A 19,632-nucleotide genomic window follows, 5' to 3' on the forward strand; every position below is an offset into this window, starting at 1 on the left:
GAATAGTAAAAGAATAAAAAATTTTATTTATATTTTAAATAGTAGCTTTAAAGCCCGTGTGATATATAGAATGCTCAAAAAAGTATAATGTAGATATAAAATTTAATGATTAAATTAAAAAAAAACCTACATTTATCAAATTAAATGGCTAAAAGTTCAAATTATATTTTCTTATGTAATATTCTTACGAATGGTGGTGTATTTTTACACATTTTCTTCATAATCATAAAAAAAATACACATAATAATTTTATAAGTTGCAATTATATATTTTAGTAAAATATCAAATTCTAACAAAAAATAATAATATATTTCATTATGAATGTTACAAAAAAAGAACATAATATATACAATTAGCATGGATAAAACATTCTTTTGTATTATAGGTTCAAAAGAGCTTAATGAAAATTCTATGAATCCATTGAGGTTAAATGAATACGTGAGAATATAATTATTATTAATTTATGATTTTTTCTTATATTTATTATCTTAGACTTATAAATATCGTTAATTAAATTTTACCACATTTATCTCCTACTCTCAAAAGTATATATAAATTGTTTTAATAAAAAAAGGTGTATCTGATTTAATTAAAGATATAAATACTCACATATTTTTAATCCATATAATTTGAGTAATTAGTTATTTGAATCAATGATTTATTGATATATTTTGATTATACTGTCATAAATATGTATTTATTATAAATAGAAGAATAATTTGAGAGAAACTTTAGGTTAGTAATGAATATTTAAGTGACATGTGTAATCAGTTATTTTCTTTTATTATAATATATAGATAAATTTGAAATGACCGGTAAAAAAACTTTGAAATCAATATTATAGTAAATTCTAATCATTTATTACTGAAAGGTTAATAAGTTTAATGTTTTAAATGAGAAGTAACTACACTAAAGATGGATTAGTCAGGAATGACATGCACCTAAGGCGCATTTGTCTAGTGAAAGACTTACGAAAATATGTGGGTTTGAGTCTTGTTTGTTACAAGATGTCATGATTGATTCAGATGTTTTATCATAGTGAGCTTTCAATTCGGACAATGGGGTTCCTCGGAAATTTGTGGTTTGGTTAGCTCACGAGCGCTGCCTACGATTACATGTGTGAATGTTGTTTTGCTAATTGATACATCAGACAGCCGTACTTTGTTAGTAGTTAAAAAAAGAAAGGTCAAGGATGACATGCATAATGATTGTCAAACATGGAGGTCCTGGCTATTAACAACTAACACTACCTTACATAATTTAGACGTACCTAATGTATAGGGTACGCATCGCTCGATAACTTCTTTATTTATTTATATGTGACAATATTAATATTATGTTATTCTTCCAAGAAATTTTTGGACATCAAAACTCGAGATTTATCCCCACTTGTGGTCTAGTGGCCAGGAGGCTTGGGTTTTCCGATGTAGAATCAAGTTCGAATATCACTTTTGTCACATTTGGGTGGATATTGGCAATGAAGGATTTGAGCTAGGCCTTATGCAAAGGTTGACGGTTCGAATCATGAGCTTACCCGAGTTTTCTTCCTACCGTGTGTTACGCCAAAGCGTTCTACTTTTGTGGTGGCACAATGGCTGTCAAGTGGCAGTCGGCGATATGATTTCCCGGGAGAAAGCCCAAGTCAAAACTCTGAAGCCAGTGTGGGCCCGATTAAGACAACATAGTCTGACCAGTGCGGCATCGTGGCTCTCCAAATTTGAAGAGTGTGACAGCCTAAATACAAGAAAGTCACCGTTCTAAAAAACTCGAGATTTTTTAACTTAAGATGAATTATCTATACGTGTATTTGAAAAACAAAGTGAAAAGGAAAAAATAATTAAGTATTGAATTCAATTAAATGCTTTAGTTATTATTTCTAAATGGTTGTTGAATGGTGTAATATATTTTCGTGCTCATATTAACCCCAAAACTCATCGTAGCTCTTGTTTTACCGATGCAACAACAAATTATCATAAATAATTAAGTAATTTAAACCGAACCGAAAATTCAGACGTCGGGTTAAGATGCATTCAAACACCTAAAATTTCTTTCATAAAGAGAATAGTATGATTTAGAGAGATTGCATCATATGTTGGAAAATTTATTAGTGAAAATGGGTTTTTCACTAACTTTGGACATAAATAATATATTTATATATGTGTTGTATAAATATTGATTTGAGTGTCCAAAACGGAGCTTAGATGAATGAATATCAATGCTCGAAGTTGTATGGTTGGAATAACCAAAGAAGAGAAAATTGGATTTATCTTTGACATCGTGTCCCACGTAGGAACGCATGAGTGTCGCGCCTGTATAACGGACTGCTGCGAACAGTTGTTTGGACCTGGTCAAATAATTTGTTTCAACTCATGTCATGAATAAATATGATGGTTTTGGTTCACCACTTAAATCTAATTAAAAGTATTTAACCATGTTAATTACAATAATTAATTTCAAGTTTATTACAAGATTAATTATCTTGTTTATGACTAAATTAATTTTATTGTTTATGACATATTAATTTTGGTTGAATATTTCTCATTAAGTATATAATGAACTTGTTGGTTCATGTTGTAGAGAGACTTAAAATATTTTGGAGTCACTTACACACATTCATGACAAAATTTAGAGAGCAGCACTCTCTATACTTATGTCAAATAACTTCAACAAAATTTCCTACATCTTGATAAACACCAATATAGCCGGTGAGGCCATCTCCGGCAGTACACATACCGTTCCGGTTGTTGTACCCTGGGAAACAGACGCGCTTGAGAGTAGGCACGAAATCTGTTTTAAGGGCCCCGTGTCTAACACGATCCTCAACCAAAACCGTTACCCAATTTCAATAAACAAATTGTTGTTTTGAAGAAACATTTGTTGAAGACTCAAGTGAAGAAGACTTGTGACATAGATGCTAGAAGAAAGCTTATGGAAACACTCCTAGTAAAATATAAATTGAATCATTTCGGTATATAAATTTCTATTTTATATTCTTTTTATGTACTTTTGTAAACGGTATTGTACTAAGTGAATTTCCCACGATTAACGAGAGTATCGTTATTATATTTTTATTATTATCTTAACTAAAAGTGAACCACCAAATTTAGTTCGACTACAGTGTAAACACCAAATTTTTTTACCGATTACGTTTTACCCCCACTGAATAAAATTTCTGGATCCGCCACTGAAATATAGTCTGGCCAGAGAGGGGTAACGAGGCTCTTAATTCTTAAAATTGGAGAGCACGGTAATCTAAACACAGAAAAGAAAGGAAAGTCGTATATCTAAAAAATAAATAAAATAAAAACCAAAGAATATACCTATAATTAGTCATGAATGAGGTGAATAAAGCTTATAATTGTCAAACATGGAGTACTACTAGGAGTAGTAACTAAAATCTAAAATTTCTATACGTAGTTGTAGACGTACCTAATAAATAGGGTATGGAGTTAATCGATCTCATAACTTTTATGTAATTTTAATTGAACGTGCGTTACATTCTTTTACTAACCCTGAGATTTTCAAACACGGAAACATGGGATTTTTTAACCTAATAAGAAAAGAATAATCTATGTGTATTGCCTTTGAGAAACAAAGTGAAAAGGAAAAAATGGCTATCAGATTCAACTATATGGTTATTGAACAATATAATGCACTTTCGTGGTCATTTTTACCCCCCCCCCCCCCCCCCCCAAATAACTTAGTGTACATCTTGGTTTTACTAGTGCAAGAGCAAGTTCGATAGTTATGTATAACACAAATTCAAGCACCAAAAAATATCGACTTGGTAAAAGAATCACGAATCCGTTATTACATACAGATCAGTAAAGAATAAGCACTATTAAGAGATGTTAGATCATAAATACACATAAGGGTAGATATATAAAATTATTTTATGAAAAAAGAAATATTGTCAGAAGTATTTGGTATTTAGATTTTTCATCTTCTTCTCAGTTTTTCTTTGAATATGTAATTTGGTAAAGCTATCTATCAGGCTCTCGTAATTGTCCCTTAGGCCAAGTGTAATGAGGCTACAAATGAGACAATAAGTGGTGATGTAGGACGAGAACACCGCCCCGGGCTACAGATGGACAAGTGGTGGAGGGGGGGACAAATCCATGTCGCCTGTGTATGTGTGTGTTATGCTGACATGGCATTCCATAATAGGTGGGGCGATTTTTGAGTTTCAACACCGCCCCCGGGTCTGGCTACATATCGCCCCTTTTTGCCGCGCGTCAAAAATATCTTTCATTTTGTAGCCCCTCCCCTACACATAGTCTTAAAAAAACCTTGTTCTCGAGTTCTTGGAGTAGAGTAGAGAATTTTAGTGATGAGTTTTCGATACTCTACTTCCATACATTGTTTCACCACGGCTTCGGTTTCTCATTTTTATTATAATAATAATACTAATAATAATAATTATTATTATTATTATTATTATTATTATTATTATTATTTTCAATTTTTGTTTATTTTTCAATACCATCCACCATAGGAACACAACTGATGCTACTAAAAAATTTTGTTTTCGTTCTCTTTATCATTTTTCTCCTTGCTTTCTTTACTCTTAAGTCCCAACCATGTTTTCGTCTTTTGTCGCCTCCAAAGTTATCGGAAATTACTTTTGCGATATGTATCAGTTTCAACCTTATATATACAAAAAAAAAAATATATATATATATATATATATATATATATATATATAGTAATAAATCAGAGCCTGATATAATTTACTGTAAAACGATTACAATAAAGTGGCAGGCAAACGGGCAACAAGCTGCGCCGCAACCCCCTTTTGAACAGCAAAGCCAATAAAATATATATATATATTCAAAATGAACATACCTTTAGTCGTGTAAGAAGCCGGAATAAGCTAGGGATGGGTCTTTCAAAGTTGACATGATGACGGTAGCTACGACAATGGGTGTTAAAAAAACAGAATTCTTATTCATATATTCAGTTTGAAAGTTTGAATCTGACCAATCTAAATTACTTATTTGGAAATTTGATCGGTTCAATTTGGATATTAGTTTAATCCGAATAAGCATGTAAAATGCTTGTTAGTATAAAAAATGGCCCAGCCCATTATGCTTGTGTTTAAAACTTAAAACCGTGCCGCCAACTAGGGCTGTTCACGAGCCGAGCTGAACCGAGCGAAGACTTGCTCGTTGCTTGGCCCGTTTACAACCAAACGGCTGAAATTCGAACTGAGCAAAAATCGAAACGAGCCAAAATCGAATCTAGCATTTTTCAATCGAACATCGAGCATTATTTATTTCTTTTTCACATTAAAATTTTCGATAAGAAACAAGTATGAAAGTTGTAAATAATATATTTTGTCAACATATAAGATAAACAAACGTGTAGTATGTTGTAATTTTCTATAAGAAATAAATTTGAACTCATATATAACAAACATGTAAACAAACTTCATGTATTTTGAAAACTTGAAGGGAACAAATAAAACTACAAATTTGACAAAATTCCCAAAATAAGCGTTTATGAAAACGTTTTTAAGGTTTTAGGTGTCATTTGCAAATATTTCAAAAATAGGTATTATAAACTAGTCGTGACGATAATTGAAACTGGTCGTTACGGTTAGTTTGAGGACACTTGGCAAGTTTCAATTGGTTCTAGAAACTACTTGTGTGTAATCATAAATTACTCATCACGACTAGTTTATAATACCTATTGTGAGAATTTCTTATAAATGACACCTAAAACCTGAAAAATGTTTTCATAACCGCTTATCTTGAGAATTTTCCCTTTAAAAAATTGTATAATTGTATTAATGTGTGTTGTCTGTATATTTATATATTGAGTAAAGTGTCATTTTCATCCTTGTGGTTTGGTAAATAATGCGAATTTAGTCTAAAAAGTTTATTTTTTGCATATGGGACTCTCCACGTTTCTCAGTTCTTGTCAATTACATCCAAATCACTAACACAGTTAAGTTTAATCGTTAAGTCAGGGGTAGACATGTATTTTCACCATTTCTTTATTATAATATTTATTTTAGTGAACTGCGATTTTCGTCCCTCTAGTTTGTTCAAATCTGCAGTTTTAGTCCAGTAGTTTCAAATTTGTAATTTTCTTCCCTGTGGTTTCATTTCACTGACAATTAAACCCGAACTCTAATAACGTTAAGTTATGTCGTTAAACCCATCAGTGTGCCCTTCACATGAGGGGAAGTTTTATTCCTTGTTTTTTTCCTTTTTGCCCAAATACACCCCAGCCCCTCACGTGAAGGGCTTGCGAATTAGGACTGAAGTTTATTTAGGGAGAGAAACGACAAAACTGGTCGTCACGTGAGAGGCACGCAAATAGGTTAATGACCAAAATTAACGAGGTTAATAAATTCGAGTTTAATTGCAAGTGAAATGAAACTACAAGTACGAAAATTGCAATTGTAACTATTTTACTAAAACCGCAGATTTGGACAAACTACAATGACGAAACCGTAGTTCACTAAAGTAAGTATTATAATAAAGATAGAGTGAAAAGACATGTCTACCCCTGACTTAACGATTAAATTTAACGGAGTTAGTGATTTGGGTGTAATTGGCAATAACTGATAAACGTGGAGAGTCCATATGCAAAAAAAATAAACTTTTTGGACTAAATTCGCATTATTTGCCAAACCTAAAGGACGAAAATGGCACTTTACTCTTATATATTTGTTCATATATAACTATATATATAACTATATATAAAATAAATTAAAAATATTCGAGCCGAACCGAACCTAGCAGACCGTTGCTCGTTGCTTGGCCCGTTTACAAACTCAACCGAGCAGAGCGGCTCGTTTACAATCGAGGGAAAAAAAACTACCGTACATTTTCGAGTGAGCGACAAACGAGTTTGAGCGACGAGCGGTTTGAACGGCACTATCGCCAACCCATTCTCATCACCAATGATTGGCTGAAAGCTCACTTAATCTTCTCATCTGCCTCATCCTCACAGCATTTAATTAGCTAAATATTGCATCTTCACCTTCCCTCCCCCTACATATACCCCTTTCAATTCATTTCACATATATCTCATTGTTCACCATCTCCCTAAACTTCTCATCCTAACCCTAATTATGGCCATCTTCATCCAAACATTCAACCAATCCTTATATCACCTTCTTAACCACCTTTCTATGATCCAAATACTCACTTTCACTTTGATAATCATCTCCCTTCTCACACTCTACATTTTAAACAAGCCTCAAACCATCTACCTAGTCGATTTCGCTTGTTTCAAGCCGCCATCCAACCTTCGAGTACCATATTCAACCGCAATCGAACACGGTCGAATCATCTTAGCCTCAGAACCAAAATGCGTTACTTTTCTAGTCAAGATATTTGAGAAATGTGGCTTGGGTGAAGAAACATGTTTACCACATACATTACACTATCTCCCGCCAAACGGTAACTTAACGGATGGTATAAACGAGTCCCAATTGATCATTTTCGAAGCGATGGACTCTTTGTTTGCTCAAAGTGGAATTAACCCTAAAGACATAGATATCTTGATTGTAAACTGCAGTCTTTTTGCACCAAGTCCTTCTCTTTCGGCCATGGTGGTTAATAGGTATAAGATGAGAAGTAATATTAAGAGCTATAACTTATCAGGAATGGGGTGTAGCGCGGGATTAATATCGATTGATTGCGCGAAACACCTGCTTCAAGTCCATCCCGAATCGAATGCAGTTGTGGTAAGTACAGAAATATTGTCCCCAAATATTTACAATGGTAAAGACCGATCAATGGTACTTCCAGGTTTTCTATTTAGAATGGGAGGTGCAGCTGTTCTTTTAACTAATAAACGTTCACTAAGTAGGCATGCAAAGTATAGTCTTGTACATATGGTTCGGACACACAAAGGTCTAGAAGATAAATCTTACAATTGTGTTCAACAAAAAGAAGACAAAGAAGGGCATGTTGGGGTAGCATTAAACATAGATCTCATGGCGATCGCCGCCAACTCTTTGAAGTCGAACATAAGCGCCATTGGACCGTTGGTTCTTCCATTAACCGAACAGCTTTTGTTTGTTTTTAATCTTGTGGGGAGGAAGTTGTTTAAACTTGATTGGAAACCCTACATTCCTGACTTCAAAAAGGCGTTTGATCATTTTTGTATTCACGCGGGTGGACGTGCGGTTATCGACGAGCTTCAGAAGAATCTGAAGCTGTCGGCCGAACATGTTGAAGCGTCCAGGATGGCGCTTTACCGGTTCGGTAACACGTCGTCGTCTACGTTGTGGTATGAGTTAGGTTATGTGGAAGCTAAAGGGAGAATGAAGAAAGGGGACAAGGTTTGGCAAATAGGGTTTGGGAGTGGGTTCAAGTGTAATAGTGCGGTTTGGAAATGTAACCGGGACATTGAAGCTACTAAAAATGGTGCATGGGCTGATTGCATTGATAGGTACCCAGTAAATTAGCAAGAAATTGTGAAGCTCTAATATATTAAGATGTGTCATCTCAGTTTGGTGTGATTTGGAAGACCTTAATAAAAAGATTACTAGTGTTTTATATATCTGTTCTATGTTTGGTTCATGGCAGTTATGTAGTTATATGTAGTTCTATTATTATTAGTTATGTACACAGTACTGCCAACACTTCATATTAAGCAACCAAATGTACCACTCTACTTGAATATTGTGTCTTAAAAAGTTGTTATTAAAAGCATAATAGTATATTCATATATTAGCTAGAAATATATATGTGGGGGGTGGGGGGTTTGGGGTGTTAACGTACAAATGAAAATAAGTTACTAAACGTGAGAAGTATGTAAGATACAACAAAAACGTGGTGGCATTATTATGATATTAGCAATTCTTCCATTCGCGTCCACACTGAACTGCTCTACATCAAACCATCTGTCAATCTAGCAAACAAATTCAAGAGTATTTATCAATTGCAGAAACAAAACCCCCCGGGTAGTTCATAATTAGACAAAAATCGTAAAAGAAATTGTAGAAATTAATTAGCCAAAGAAAAAAGGTTTATTAATACCAGCTTCTTGATTCAAGCCGATTCGTTCTTTAATTTTTGCCCCGAAGATGTGAAGATGATGAGAGACCATCGGTTATTGCTCAAATAGCAACGTAATTACAATGGTAGTCTAATTACTTTTCTTTTTTTAAAACAACGTAGTAGTCTGATTACTTTAGTTACCAGTAGCGTAATTCTTTGTATAACTGGAGTAATTGTTTTTATAACTAAAGCTAGCAACTATCATTGTAATATTGTATAACTATTGTAATTGTTTGTATAACAGAAAGAATTATTATTATATAGCTAGAGTAATTATCATTATTGTATTGTAATTACTCTACTTTGAGCGATGTGTAAAGTTTTCTTAAGAGTGTCGAAGATGATAATTTGATAAAAGAAAATTGAATACATTAGGTATCCTTATATGGAATGCAAAATTTTCAACGGATTTAAAGAGAAATAAAAGATATCGAGTATCAATTTGTTTAGAAATGGTTTTATGTATAATTAGATCTGTTGATTAAAACATGGCAAATCACTTGCTAATATATAGTAGCACAGCATAAATTAATTTAGTCAATAATAAGGAATTATAATCTTTATTCAGTATTAAAAAAACGCGAGTGAAACCATGGCAAAAAATAAAATAAAATGCATGAAAGTGACGGAACCACAAAAGTGACTAAACCACTATAACGAAAATAGTTTTAACGGTGTTAGTGACTTTGACCGAAATGACAAAAAAACAAAACAAAACCACATTATACACGGAGGGAAATAAAATGCATAAAAGTTATGAAAGTGATTAAACCACAAAAATTAAAATGATACTTTATTCATATCTTAACATAGTTTGTATAGAATTCTAGTTTATTGTAAATTTGTAAACTCACGACGTGTCATGAAAACTAAGTATTGTAACTGATTTCATGTATCTAACTTGATTTCTAACTTAGTTTTGCGTTCGAGTTTATGTTAAATATGCTTGGAGCTTAGTCGATTTCAACACATCCAAAACCCTTATTATTACCAACCATATTCTTGAATGGAAGTTAAAAAATGTTTTTAAAATATGGTACAGGTGTCGTTGTCTAGCATCAAATATCTTATCCACACACCAAATTTAGGGATGGACACATTCATTTATCATATATATATTTTACGTGTATAAAAAGTTGTTGATTCTAACCAAAAACAAATGGAAAGTGTATAAAAAGGGGGGGAAACATTCATTTATCATATATATATTTTACGTTAAATATATTCAAATAAATTTTAACATATTATTTTCATTTGAAAAGAGAATAATGAAATATAATTAATTCGTTTTTATACAATAAATATCTAACAAAAGGTATAAAACAAACAAAAGTATTAAAAAAATTATACCCTCAAAAAAATCATAATTAGGGGTGTCAAAAGAATTAAATGCGAGTGAAAGAAACATAAAAGCACACAAAACAAGAAAAAAGCTATTTAATGGAGTATAAAGACATGAAAAATAGAATATAAAAGATTTTTAAAATAAATAAAATTTAGAGAAAAAAGTTCAATTAAAGCTAATATGAATACTCTACTCACAATGCATTCCCCATCTAGATTAGAGGATTCACGATAGCTAATTTATAATTATATGAAAGAGTTCTCTAAATTGTTTTAGAGGGTTGTGAATGATTGTGAACAAAGAAGATAGAAGATTTTAAAAAGATGAAAATTTGAAGGAACATTATTCATCCTTAATTTATTTTTCTAATATATTTTAAAGTGGTTCTGAGTAGAATGAAAAAAATAATAATAATAAAAATGTAAAAAAGTATTATTTAATTGTATATTAGAGAGAAATTGTATTGTTTTTTTGTTGTAATTATGGGGATAGAGATAGAGATAAAGAAGCTTTCGGAAATGCTCTTAAATCTTTATAAGTTGGTGAAAGTTTTAAGGTCTGCACCTTAAATGATATTCAACCTTATCGGGCTTATTCCTAAAGTATTGATAAACTTTATGGACTAGGTGGGTGTTTTAGAAGTTTTACAAATTGCTTATTTGTTTTTTAAAAAGTAAAAGCAATTTTTACAAAGCTCCAAATTTAAAGTTTTAAAAGTTTTATCAAACAACTTTTGTTTTTCAAAAAACAAATAAACAATTTTCAAAAACTCAAGTAAGAACCCTTAACTTTTCTATTCGTTGTATTTAACGGTTTACTATTTATTCTCGTAATTACTGGTAAGGAAAAAGATAAAAGTATATTGTTTATTTTAATAAAAATTCAAATGGGAAATGAAATTTAAGTGGTTTTTAAATGAAAAAAGACACATTCAGTAATCAAGTATGAAGATGATCAGGTGAAGCAGTGACCCAACAGTGATTTATATTGACGTTTAAAAAAAAGTAATTATGTATTATTTTTAGCTAAGTTACAGAGAATTGGACTAAAAAACCGTTGTAAATTTTTTCTTTAAATATAAAGAAGGGAAGTAGGCCCAATATTGACGTTGAATGTTTGGAATGTGACTTTTTTTATAGTTGACATATTTAATGATTATCTTGAACATGTTATATGATGGTAAAAACGCGTGACTTAATAGTTGGTATTCTCAGCATGATGCATGAATATAATTTGTGTCTGATGGTATGGAATCACATGATTTTAATATGTGTTATGTCTTTTATATGTTATAGATTATTTATTAAAACGTAATTTGTGTTTTAAAATCAATCTTGTGAATGATTATGCTTATAGTAAAAGATCCACTAGTTATTAGAATAATTTAATTTTGGGAAATGACATCCCATGTGTCACACTCCCTAAAGCTCATTACAAACTTACAAAAAGTTAAAATATTTTGGAAAGATAATTGAGTATAACCCCATCACAATTACTTCTCAATTGATATTATTTGATGAGAAGATTATTTATAAGAATTTGTTTCTATTTACTTAAAGTGAATTTGATGATATAATGAGCATTGTAAAAAAATTGTGATCATGCAATTAGTTGAGGAATTTATCATTTTAATCTATTTCTTGAAGTGAATGTGATGTGATATGATGATCATTGTAGTCCATGATCATGGAAATTAAAGAAATTGTTATGATGCCCATGTCAATAATGCGATTAATTTTGTTAATAATGTGATGAATATATAATGATCGTTATAATAGTCATGATCATGGTAAATGAGCAAATTTTAATGACCCTCGCATTAATAATAAGATCAACCATATTAATATTATAATTTACCACAAGAAGTGGCACACTAAGGGAGTGATTATACGAGAAGTCAAGAATAAGATACATGTTACGTGTTTTAACACAAATGTTTGAAATGATAATACATTATTCTCTCATATTTTATGTCAAGTATTAAAAAACACGAGTGAAACTGAAGCATATATGATCGTAAGCTAGAAATTAATGGATCATGATCGTTTAATATTTTGGCTTGACCGGTTAGACCATTCAGAGTCATTGGTGATGTGAAAATATTGAAGAACCAGAAATTTTTCGTGGTAATTAACATACAATGTGTGCTCTCAAGGGGAAGTTAGTTATGACCCAACTAAGTTGGGTGTAAATCTCTGATATACTATGAAAATGATAACGGATATGTATATCCCGATATGATATCATTTAGTGTTTCTGAAATCGATGCATCGTCTAAATGGTTATCAAATTCGCAACCTCAAGTTTGTGTGACTTGTGACTTAGCTAATAGCAAGCACACTATTCTAAAGGTGATCTTAATTCCCATATTACTAATGATTATTGGAATAAGAGTTAAACAACATGTGATTAGTATTGTTACAAAACTTTTTTGTCGAAGACGATGAACAAACATCTATGATTAAATACAAATCCAATAATCATGAGAGCAAAAGTTCATATTGTTTGTTGGAACATGTGTTTTTACACAAGGTAATAGTAATTCACATAAGGCCAATAAGTTATAATACTTCATCCCCATTAAAACTGGTTTTCGGTCAGGAACCAAATATTCCCATTTATAGTTTGTAAAAGTGCATAACACATTGCAATTAATCCACCACAGTGCACAAATATGAGACATCAAGGAAGGTTTGGAATATATGTTGGATATGAATTAATATGGATAATTATGTATATAGAGTCATCAATGTGGGATTCGTTTACGACTCAATATTGATTTTTACTTAAACAAAATAATATTTCCAACATGAGGGGGAAATAAGAAGCAGTTGGAAAATTAAAAAAGATGTCATGAATTATCATTATATTGATCCTCAAGTTAATAAGTGCAAACAAGAAGTTAAAAAGATAATTCATTTACAACAATTAGGGAATTAACTACCAGATGCATTCACTGACCTAAATAGAGTGACTAGCTAAGTCACATATAACAACTGCTAGTGCTCCAATTAATGTTTTTGAAAGGCCAACCATACATTGGTGAGAAGTCTATGGCACGCCTGAAGCGTGATAGATTATTCGGTTCGAAGAATAAAAATCCTTGAAAATGGAGCAAGTAATGGAAATGGTCAAGTCGAGGTATAATGAAATATTCTCTTTAAGAGACGATAGACATGATGGTTCTAGGAGAACCTCAGGTACCTGAAAATAAAAGAGATCTCAACAAACTATATCATTTCTAGATATATATGGAATCGTAAAAAAATCGACGTTGTTGATAATTTTGTATAGCGCTTGAAATAATGAAAACGTTGAGGATCAATAACTAAGTCCTGCCAATAAATGAGATATTAAAATGATTGGACAAAATGAACAAATGCAAATGATACAAAATTAAATTCTCTCACGAATCTGCTATTTTTGGACAAGTGGTCTATATAACTAATTGTTGTAATATATATTAGATATAAAAGAATCTTTTCTTCAAAAGCGTGATAAAAAATTATGCAAGGTAAGGCATAATTATGGGCACAACGATTAGGAGATATACTCTCTAGTGGTGGATGCAACACAATTTAATCTGGTAATACAAGAGATAAATGATATGCATTTGATAAATATTATGATAATGAAATTTATCCTTGAAGGATTTAAATTGCCAATATCATATATAATAAGTTCTCGAGAACGATATGATTGTATTATATAAATTTGGATCTAAGTACATATTATTCTTGTATAAATTGATGAATGGGATATATATAGAACTCCTGGTGAGTTTCCTAACACAATTTATTGGTTAAAAGTAAGCATATTAAGGATGAAATTCCTATGCATTATAAGCATATGGTGATATTTAATAAACTATGTACAAAAATGGTACAATATGTAATGAAAATAAAATTATTCTTGATGACATCTTTAAATATGACATAAAAAAGAATGTGCTAACCAGATGGAGTTTATGTTCCAAACTCTTGAAGAGTAAAATTGTATACATGATTGGTTAACATGGAAGGAAATCCATGATGGATTGCAAAACCTTTTGAGTCGTATATTGTATACATAATTGGTTAACATAGAAGGAAGTTCATGACAAATTAAACGTGCATGAAGCATTTAAGCTAAAAGCTCAAGAAATTTATTATATGAATTTAACAAGTTCTATACGTGAACTATAAAAGCTAAGTCAGAAATGATATAATCAACTCGGTGATTATCTCTTGGAAAAGAGAGATGAATATGATCCATGTATGGAATATTTTTATTAAATCAATAAAATCATGTTGATGATTGCATGGTATCTTATATAGAGATGGTATGCGTGTAGAGCATTTCTATAATAATATTTTTATCAATCAAACTTCACATATAAAATGTTGAAGCATTTTAATATGAATAAAGTTCATGTCATATAAAGCACATTACTTTAATTCTAAATCCAACCTCTTGGTCAAGAAGTACTATAGTTTATTGCAATCGGCGCAATATTTCTTGCTAGTTATACACAACTAGATATATTATTTGTTTATACTTATTGATAAGATATAACTTGTTTCAAGTGAAGAGGTTTTCGAAATGAGCTAAACATAATTATTTTGATACATTCAAGGTATGAGTTTATATTTTACTAACCCGTAAAAAAATGTTTGGTTAGTTATGTTGATGCAGGGAATATAATATAGCAAATTCGTGGATCTCATGTTACTCATATACAAAATTAGGCACTACATGTCACTTATTTACTAGACGAGGCACTACAAGTCATACACAAAGATAACACAACATTACTCCAAATAAGGAAGTGTACACTACAAGATCAAGCAACGGATTGTTAAAAATCGTAAACAAACTTTTCTAGAAGATTGAAGCTCGTCACTTAAAGGATGTATAAATGAGGGTAGTATTATACGCGTTGCACTATTTTTCCCTTAGCTATAATTTTGACCCAATGAGTTTTCCTAACAAGGTTTTTAATGAGGCAACACCAAAAAGCGTATACAAAGTGCACTATTATTTTTTCTTTATCAAGTGGATAATCAAGGGGGAGTGTTATGAATATTTATAGGTATGTATCCATATTCTTAACCCCCATATTATCATTTATGTATGTATTAATATTATAACCCTATAAATAAAGAGTTCATGTACTTGATATTATATACTCAATGAAAGAGTTCTCTCATTCTCTTTATATTCTTTATATTATACATATATGATCTTGATATTAGGCCGTTGTTTCACAATAAAAATATAATTAAGTCGTTCTTATACAATAAATATCTAACAAAAAGTAAAAGCCCAACAAAAGTATTAAAAAATTAAACCCTCAAAAAAAATCATAATTAGGGGTGTCAAAAGAATTAAATGCTAGTGAAAGAAACATAAAAGCACACAAAACAAGAAAAAATCTATTTAATGGAGTATAAAGACATGAAAAATAGAATATAAAAGATTTTTAAAATAAATAAAATTTAAAGAAAAAAGTTCAATTAAAGCTAATATGAATACTCTACTCATAATGCATTCCCCATTTAGATTAGAGGATTCACAATAGCTAATCTATAATTATACGAAAGAGTTCTTTAAATTGTTTTAGAAGGTTGTGAATGATTGTGAACAAAGAAGATAGAAAATTTTAAGGAGATGGAAATTTGAAGGAACATTATTCATCCTTAATTTATATTTCTAATATATTTTAAAGTGGTTCTGAGTAGAAGAGAAAAAAAAAGATAATAATAAAGATGTAAAAAGTATTATTTAATTGTATATTAGAGAGAAATTGTATTGTTTTTTATTGTAATTATGGGGATAGAGATATAGATAAAGAAGCTATCGGAAATGCTCTTAAATCTTTATAAGTTGGTGAAAGTTTTAAGGTCTGCACCTAAAATGATATTCAACCTTATCGGGCTTATTCCTAAGGCTAAGGGTAATGGGGCTTGGTTGAGCCCCAGGTGAGCCAAGTAAAATCTGACACGTAGGCGATGACATGGCCATGGATCAAGCCCCTCAACCAAGCCCCAGAGGGTGTAGGGGCTTGATCCAATTTTTTATTTATTTAACTATTTTAAATAATACATTAAATAATAATATAAAACATTACATTAATAATAACATAAAACATTACGTTGATACTAGTCTAATACAAGATTATCGGGTCTTCTATCCCACAAATGCTCGACCAACTCATGCCGAACGTTGCCATGTAACTCACGGCTCTTAATGATATTTATGTTGGCGAGTCGTTGTTCATTGGTGATCGTCGATTCTTGTCTTGGAATATCACCTTGGTAGTTTTAACAAATAGCTTTACCATCGTCTTCTAGTATCATGTTATGTAGGATTATACAAGTGATGACGACTTCCGTTATCTTCTCCCTTGTCCAAAATCTTGTTGCATTCGCCAACATTGCCCATCTTTTCTTTAGGACTCCAAACGCCCTTTCAATATTGCCGATTCTTGTTTCTTCGTGAAGTACTTTCGTTTGTCAGAAACTGGAGCCGCGTAAGCTTGAACAAGTATCCCCCATTCGTTGTAAATACCATCAACGAGGTAGTAACCATACTTGAAATGTTTGCAAAAAAAAGCTTGAGGGGTTCTACCCCGTCGATAAGGTCATCGATTATCGGTGACTGATCGATAACATTGAGGTCATTATTAGACCCGACAACCCCAAAGAACGCATGCCAAATCCAAAGATCCTGTGATGCCGCCGCCTCAAGTACAATAGTAGGGCCGGGATGATCACCTCGATGGAATTGACCTCGCCAAGCAGTGGGACACATAGCCCAACCAACATGCATACAATCAAGGCTACCGAGCATCCCGCCCGAAACCATGCTTTTCACCGTGCACCTCGTATATGCGTTGGATATCATACATTGTTGGTCTACGTAAGTATCTCTGCTTGTATAGCGATATGACCCCTTAATATAATTATTAAAGTTATATAAGTTATGTAAATATTTGAAAAATATATAAACAAACGTAAAAAAATATATACCTCTACAAAAGTGGTTAAGCGCATCGGGTCCGGTCTTTTTATCCATTTGTAGATACTCGTCCAACATGTCTCATCCAACACCATACGCTAGTTGCCGAAGAGCGGCGGTAATTTTTTGAGTACCCGTGAACCCGGGCTTTCCTCTAGCGTCATCCTTTTGTTGAAAATACTCAAAGTGCTCCGGCAAGTCATTTGCTAGACGCATGAATAATTGTCTAGTCATTCGAAAACGGGTTCTAAAACTATCCTCGCCATATGTGGGATTGGGACTAAAATAGTGACGTATCAAAGTTTCGTTAGCGGTCTTTCGATCACGAATACGCGGTTGGCGGAACAATAGGGCTCGGGGGCGATTTTGATCTCTCAAAAAGCTTATCGTCGTTTGAACCGCTTGACAAATGAGTTCGTCTTCTTCGGTAGAATAGGAAGACGAAGACGATGACGACGATGCCATTTATAAATATATAAATAGAAGTTTTGCTAGAGAGAATGCATGGTTTGAGTTTTTATTGAAAGTGTGGATTTGTATTTATAGGTAAAAAAAATTAAATATTTATGACTGGCCAACGGTAAGGTTGACTAGTCAACTCACCTCCAACGGCTATATTGCCCCGCAACCACAGCCACGCCGGCCGGCCGCGCCCGCCTTCACCTGAGGGGTGTAGCGGTGTTCGCGAGCCACGTAGGCGGCCGCGCCCACCCCTCACCCCCCACTACCCTCAGTCTAAAGTATTGATAAACTTTATGGACTAGGTGGGTGTTTTAAAAGTTTTACAAATTGCTTATTTGCTTTTTAAAAAGTAAAAGCAATTTTACAAAGCTCCAAATTTAAAGTTTTAAAAGTTTTATCAAACAACTTTTGTTTTTCCAAAAACAAATTAACAATTTTCAGAAACTCAAGTAAGAACCCTTAAGTTTTCTATTCATTGTATTTAACGGTTTACTATTTATTCTATATCTATTCATTCTCGTAATTACTTGTAAGGACAAAATATAAAAGTATATTGTTTATTTTAATAAAAATTCAAATGGGAAATAAAATTTAAGTGGTATTTAAATGAAAAAAATTCAGTAATCAAGTATGGAGATGATCAGGTGAAGCAGTGGCCCAACAGTGATTCATATTGACGTTTAAAAAAAAGAAATTATGTTTTATTTTTAGCTAATTTATAGAGAATTGGACTAAAAAACCGTTGTAAATTTTTTCTTTAAATATAAAGAAGGGAAGTAGGCCCAAAATTTTTAGGGATAACGACATATTCTCTTTTGTTTTTAAATGCATATTTACTTAATTCATAAATTTAAGGGAAAATTCTCAAAATGACTCATTCATAGAATGTGTTTCAAGTTTATCCCCACGAATTCAAGTTTCCAACTTTTTTCTTTGGTATCTCGTTGCCGATGACATGATAGCGAACACCCACGATGCGTTAATGAAACAAATAGGATAACGACACGTGGGCGGAATCTGTGCTGACGATGCGTTATGTTGCTAATGTAGGGTAGCGTCGATGCGTTATGCTGCTGCAACCTTGTTATGACAACACAAGGGTTCCACGATGCGTTAGTGATAACTAGCAGCGATGTGAAAGGGGTGAAAATGAATGCAACAATTGCATAAAACGCGATGCGTTATCACTAACGCATCGTGAAACCCATGTGTTGTCATAACAAGGTAGCAACAACATAACGCATCGCCGCTACCCTACGTTAGCAACATAACGCATTGTAACATTCGTCAATTTTTGGACACGAAAACCCGACTCGTTCGATGTTCGGGTTATAATATTATTTAATATTTAATTACTTATAAATATATATCTTATGAGTTTTTACACATTTAACTCAAAATGCAAGTTTTAACTTCTTTGTATCCAATCTTAAACCCCAGGGTCCAATCTGTAAATATTTTTATAACCCAGTTCATCAACCTGGATACCCGTTAACCAAACCCGACCCAATTACCCTTAGCGTGACCCGTAACCCTCAATTAACGATCAAAACGCGTTTAAACTTCAAATTCGATATGGAGATAAGCATATTCGTTGTATATTCGGCTCCATGACGCGGATAATTGATAATTTGCAGCCTCCTTGTTCCAATCTCGCAAAAATACGTTAATCAAACCCTAAAATTCGATTCTTATATAAACGATCGTGTTTTATTCAATTGTTGCATTCATTATCACCCCTCTCACATCGCTAACAATAACCCTATACTTAATTATATTAGTTTGGCCGTTTACTTGCTCGTT

The 19,632-nt window shown here is 32.2% G+C and overlaps 1 pseudogene; it reads left to right on the forward strand.

Annotated features, from left to right (window-relative positions):
• The first annotated feature begins 7,052 nt into the window (after window positions 1-7,052).
• On the forward strand, window positions 7,053-8,449 carry LOC143612621 (3-ketoacyl-CoA synthase 5 pseudogene; annotated as a pseudogene).
• The last annotated feature ends 11,183 nt before the right edge of the window (window positions 8,450-19,632 follow it).

The sequence above is a fragment of the Bidens hawaiensis genome, unplaced genomic scaffold (assembly GCF_021521415.1).
Source record: "Bidens hawaiensis isolate Kalapana, Puna unplaced genomic scaffold, B.hawaiensis_p1.1 tig00035061_1, whole genome shotgun sequence".
NCBI lineage: Eukaryota > Viridiplantae > Streptophyta > Magnoliopsida > Asterales > Asteraceae > Bidens > Bidens hawaiensis.